Consider the following 6,834-nt stretch of genomic DNA (forward strand, 5'->3'; position numbering starts at 1 on the left):
TGTAATTGTAATACCTAGGTATTAATTGAACTTACAGCTTTTAGATTAGACTGATTTATCGTGTAACCGAAGTTTAACGAGTTCCTTTTGGCACTCATGCGGATGACCACACATTTTTCGTCATCTTTTCTAAATCGTTTTGCAGTTTGCTTTGATCTTCTGATCACTTTATTAGTCGATAAACGAAAGCGTCATCACAACCTAAGACGATTCCTCAGATTGTCTCCCAAATCGTTTATGCAGATAAGAAACAGCAAAGGGCCTATAACATAACCTTGAGGAACGCCAGAAATAACTTCTGTTTTACTCGATGACTTTCTGAGAATTACTATGAACTGTGACCTCTCTGACAGGAAATCACATAACTGTACACAGTGGTACCTCTAATACCCAGTAGCACGTCCTCTTTCATCGATGCATGCCTGTTTTCATCGTGGCATACTATCCACAAGTTCATCACGGCACTGTTGGTCCAGATTGTCCCACTCCTCAATGGCGATTCGGCGTAGACACCTCAGAGTGGTTAGTGGGTCACATTGTCCATAAACAGCCCTTTTCAATCTCTCCCAGGTATGTTTGATAGGGTTCGTGTCTGGAGAACATTTGGCCACTCTATTCGAGCGATATCTTTATCCTGAAGGAAGTCATTCACAAGATATGCACGATGGGGCGCGAATTGTCGTCCATGAAGACGACTGCCTCGTCAATATGCTGCTGATATGGTTGCATTATCAGTCGGAGGATGGCATTCACATATTGTACAGCCGTTACGGAGCATTTGATGATGACCAACCCATACGTTGGGCCCACATAATACCATAATAAAAGAGCAGGGAACCTCCACCTTGCTGCACTCGCTGGACAGAGTGTCTAAGGCATTCAGCCACACTGGATTGCCTCCAAACACGTCCCCGACGATTGTCTGATTGAAGGCATATGCGACGCTCATTGGTGAAGAGAACATGATGCCAATCCTGAGTGGTCCATTCGGCATGTTGTTGGGCCCATCTGTGCTGCACTGCATGGTGTTGTGGTTGCAAAGATGGACCTCACCATTGTCGTTGGGAGTGAAGTTGGGCATCACGCAGCCTATTGCACACAGTTGGAGTCGTAACACGACGTTCTGTGGCTGCACGAAAAGCGTTATTCAACATGGTGGCGTAGCTGTCAGGGTTCCTCCGAGCCATAATCCGTAGGTAACGGTCATCCACTGCAATAGTAGCCCTAGGGCAGCCTGAGCGAGGCATGTCATCAGCAGTTCCTGGCTCTCTGTATCTCCTCCATGTCCGAACATCACTTTGGTTCACTCCGAGATGCCTGGACACTTTCCTTGTTGAGAGCCCTTCCTGGAACAAAGTAGCAATGCAGGCATGATCCATGATCGAACTGTGGTATTGACCCTATAGGCATGATTGAACTACGAACAACATGAGCCGTGTACCTCCTTCCTGGTGGAATGACTGGAACTGATCAGCTGTCGGACCCCCTCTGTCTAATAGGTGCTGCTCATACATGGTTGTTTACTGCTTTGGGCGAGTTTAGTGACATCTCTGATTCATTCAAAGGGACTGCTTCTGCGATACCATATCCAGAGCCATTATCTGTCTTCGGGAGTTCTGGGAACAGTGTCGATCAAAACATTTTTTGATATCTGTAGTATTTAGAATAGGACTTTATTTAAAAAAGTGTTGTATTTTTCATTCATGCCAAGACTACTATATACACCATTTAGTTCAGGTTTTTGAGGAGTATCTTTAACCAGCTTCTGGCTTACTCACCATGGTCTTGAATTCAGATTTAGTGGATTTTATATCTTGTTCAGCATTAACAGTTAAGGAAATGGACCATTTCATAGTGTGAGAGACTGCTGAAGTATAAGGAAATAGCATGTTTGGGCTAAATTTTTTAAAAGTAAGCTCACTTGCTCATTTTTTACCTGAAAATTAAAAAAATATAAATTTTATTGAAAAAACTGTATAAAATTAAGAGAAAAGAAATGAGGAGGATGGTTTTTTCTTCAGTTCCCTTTTTCATATTAAATCAACTTTAAAAAAATAAGAGAAATGGGCTCCATTTATTGAATTTTTTAAATGTTCCACATATTCAATAATTTTTTATTTTTAGCGTACATAAGATAATTATGAACTGATTTTTATACCTGTAAATTCAGTTTCATGGTAAAAAGATACATGTATAATGATAGCCATATTTTTTATACTTATCTTTATGAAATTCTTGAAAATTTTTATTAAGGAAAAAATAAACTTCAAACAAGGAATATACTCTACTATGACAAATAAAAAACCACAACTTTAAATTTTTATTGAATATTTACTACTAAAACACAATTTTTTCAGCAAAACGCCCATCTCGTTAGGAGAAACTGTGGATCACTGGATCACACAAAGCAGGATTTTTTTAAATGCTCTATTTGAACAGGATTTAAATCATAAAATATCACCAACAAACATTTAATGATTCTAATCCACTCACCTAGCATGCTGAGCTACTGACCCTTGGCTTTAATTTTATATCTCTTTCAGTGGAAGCCCAGCATTATCTCGCGATAGCTAGTCAGTCTGCGCCGCGCGGGAGTAGCCAAGCAGTTTAAGGCACTGCAGTCATGGACTGTGCGGCTGGTAACGGCGGAGGTTCGAGTCCTTCCTCGGGCATGGGTGTGTGTGTTTGTCCTTTGGATAATTTTGGTTAAGTAGTGTGTAAGCTTAGGGACTGATGACCTTAGCAGTTAAGTCCCGTAAGATATCACACACATTTGAATTTAATCAGTCTGCATGATACCACCTGCAATGTTATCTTTATCTGATTTCCTCTCCTGGTTACATTGAAGACACAGTTGTCATATTGTACCCATTCACAGTAACTCATTTAGCAACAGTATTCCAAATAGATCGATTTTCATTCATTTCTCAGCCAAATATTAAACAATTTTAAAAATTCAAAGTGCTAACATAAAAAGAACTATCCATAAAAATTACAATGTATAAAATTTAATATATAAAATTTTTAAGTTCAAAGAATCAGTTAGTATCTTATGCTAAGTGTCATATGTTAAATTTTTTGTACCATACATAACTACATATGTTACATTATTTGCAGAAATGTTTTCATTAAAAGTTGCAACTAGTTTCACTGCTGTCTTCTGACTTGTAACAATATTTTTCTATGAGTCATATTAATCGCACACATTGAATAATTTGTTATTAAATTATAATGACTAACATCTACATCTCCTTTCAGTAATGTAACACTTTTAAAATCGAGAAATGCATCATATGCTTTCAGAAAATCGTGTGCTGGGTAAATATTCCGCATTATGTGAGAGAAAACTTCGTTTCTTCCATTTTTAAGGTACATGATCTGTAGCTTAACGTGGTCGAACAATGAAGCATCAAGTAACAGATAATTTTCACCATTTTTTCGAAAAGCAAAAAATATGAATAAGGCATATCAAACTCTACTGATTATGGTAATTGATGATATCTAGCTTGAAATTGTTCTTCCCACTTAATCTTGCTATGTCAACAGTTTGCAGTTGATAAAACGATGTAGGAACTTAGGGATTTTTCAGAATATTTTCTAGTTGTTCCTGCTCATCAGTCGGTTCGAATTTAAGAGTAGGCACACGAATTTCCGTAGATTCGACTATAATTTTGCTTTCATCACACACACCCATGCCCAAGGCAGGATTCGAATGTGTGACCATAGCAGTCGTGAGGTTCTGGACTGATGCGCCTAGAACTGCATGGCCACCACGGCCGGCCATTATTTATTAACAATAAAATCTTATTAAGATATTTCTAAACTAATTGTCTCAGTAGCACCATTGAAGTCAATTAAATTATCATTTTCATCAGTCATAGTAATTTACAAATCCTGAATAGTATTAAAAATTGGAATTTAAACAGGAATGTGGCAGTCCACCAAAATCAGCATTTGGTTTGAATGAAGCAATAATATTAGTATCTCGATGAAAATTATCTGTATATTTCACAAGCATTACATCAGCTAAATCAAAATTAATATTAATCAACTAAAATGGAATAATTTTAGTAATATCACAAGCAACAGCTATTTTACTAGCTTCAATAGTTTGACTGCTAAATCCAAGCACACTTCCAATACTATATTTTTTAACTGCATATAATTTAACATCACTCTCGATAATTATTCTACTTAAAATTTAGTCTGCTTCAGTCACTTGCTTTGAATGAATAAATTTTTCCAGCCTTTTCAAACTATAGAGTCCGCCAGAAAAATGTATACAATCTTTGTCAGACTCTATCGAGATATTGATGTTCGATTTGAGTTACGAATGTGTTGTAGTATGGTCTTTGGCTCAACAGATGTTAGTGCTTTCATCTCAGTATTGAGAAAACAAGATGGAGCACGCATGACATTCGAGCAATGAAATATATTGTCAAGAGGTTCTTCAAGTTTGATAATGCCGCTGAAGTGCAACATCAATGGAGGTGGGAGTTTGGAACAGAACCGCCAACCCACCTAACAATTAAATGCATCACTGACAAGTTTGAACTGCATGGAACGATTTGTGATATTCACAAAGCAAGATAAAGAAGACAGCATACAGCTACAAGTCCTGCTTGGCTGGCTCTCATGTTGGAAACGTTTGTTAATTCTCGACAGAATTTTGCAACACAATGTGCATGTGAAGTGGGTGTTAGCAATACAAATGTACAAAGAATTCTGAAAACTGCAAAGTGGAAAGTATACATTCCATGATTACTGCACGTGAATAATGATGACGATCCTGATTGCTGAATCCAATTTTGCGAATGGCATCAGAAATGATAACTGATGATCAACAATTTGTGACAAAGGTATTGTGGAGTTATGGGGCACAATTTACACCATGGAACCGTGAATCAGCATAACAGTGTGTACTGGGCACTGGAAAATCCACACGTTCATGTGGATAAAGCGGTCAATCAACCAGGGGTTCATGTGTGGTGTGGACTACCATCTAGGGGCTTAGTAAGACCCTTTTTTATGTCACTGGAGAAGTGTATCTGGAAATGTAACACACATTAAATTTGACAGGTATACATGCGCTTTATGGAGCTGATGTCTTCTAACAACAGGACGAGGTGGCACCACACTAACACCTCACTGTACAAGCTTTCTCAATGGCAGTATTCCAGGGCACTGGATTGGACGAAGATGGCTTATTGAGTTCCCTCCACGGTCGCTAGATCTAAGACCTATAGACTTTTACTTGTTGGGAGCTGTGAAAGATAACGTCTATCGACGTAAGCCATGCATGCTGGAGGAACTTCGCCAGGAGATTACACAGCAACATGTGCAGCGATATCCACTGTAAAACTGACTGTTGTACTTGCGGCGACCGCTCGCTGTTCTGTTATGTGTATAGCCGCCAAAAGTGAACATTTTGAACATTGAAAGTAACCATGTGCTAAACTGAAGGTTATACAACGTGTGAGATCAATTATCAAATGTAAAATAAACACATAAGTAATACTTGTCGTTCCTTAAAGGTTGTATACATTTTCTGACGGACTGTGTATATTGGCCAATCGGAAATTTCATTGTATCTCCATCACATTATAATTTATTATTTTTTGTCTAATATTTGGAGTCAGAAATGTTGTAAAAACCCATCTAGTGCAAAATTAGTATAACTTTCTCGAGTAAGTACAGTCAATCTCTTTTTGAGAACAGATGATGACCAATGAACTGAAATAGGTGACTCATTCAACATTAATAAAAAATTATTTAATTAAATGAAAATTGATTGGAAACCAAAAATAAGAATTCTAGAGAGGCAATAAAAAAATAAACATGGTAAGCTTTTAATAAATTCTATTTCATGTGCAATAATAGAACCAAGTGTATGTGGAAAAACAACATTAATGATTCTACCTCCAGGGTAGTAAACCTGGAATAAGATAAATCTCTCGCATGTTCATTCAAAAAGCTTATATGAACCGAAGTATCAAGAATTTCAAAAATGAATAAAAAATTTGAAGATAAAAAATAAGATTACTGCTTTTATTGAGGATAATGATGAAATTATAATGCAGAACCAGTGCCAAGACAATTCACTAGTAGCACTCGACGGTTTCATTCTTGAAAATCAGAATGTAGTAAGAGAATATTTTACTATAGGTAGACATAAGGGAATAGCTTGTTTATTGTGTTTGGACATATTCTAAAATAACTAAACAATTAGTCAGACATAATCTAAATATTTTTCATATTTTGAGAGACGACAACACAAATTTAAGTCATATTTATCATGAGTTTGTTGGAGGTGGTTTAAAGTTTGATAATTTTGAATCAATGTGTAGTAACTGTTGGAATGATAAATTTGGATTTTTCAAGATGGACATGACTAGGAAATCTAATGAAGTGAAATACAGATGTCATACAAAATATTTCTTATAATAATTTTATTATTGTTTTTTGAGTGTTTTAAAAGATGATTTTGCATACCTATTAGAATATGATAAGTGCAAAAGAAGAGTACAATACCTTCTTAATTTTTATAGTCATAACAGATAAACATCTGAAAACAATTTATTTATGTTTTTAACATATGTAAATGTTTGGAAAATATGACCCAGAAGTTGTTTAAAAAATCTAAATGAAATAGGAAAAAATTGAAGGATTAAATGAAGACTTCAAAAAATGGAAGAAACAACTGAGAGCAGAATATGAAGAATATAAAAACGAAGATGAATGTGTTATTGATGCAATCGAAAAACTTAAAGAAGAATTGAAGGATTAGGTGATAATGCTCTGAAAGTAATTGAAGAAAATACAAAGATTGAAAAA

The sequence above is a fragment of the Schistocerca americana genome, chromosome 1 (assembly GCF_021461395.2).
Source record: "Schistocerca americana isolate TAMUIC-IGC-003095 chromosome 1, iqSchAmer2.1, whole genome shotgun sequence".
Lineage (NCBI taxonomy): Eukaryota > Metazoa > Arthropoda > Insecta > Orthoptera > Acrididae > Schistocerca > Schistocerca americana.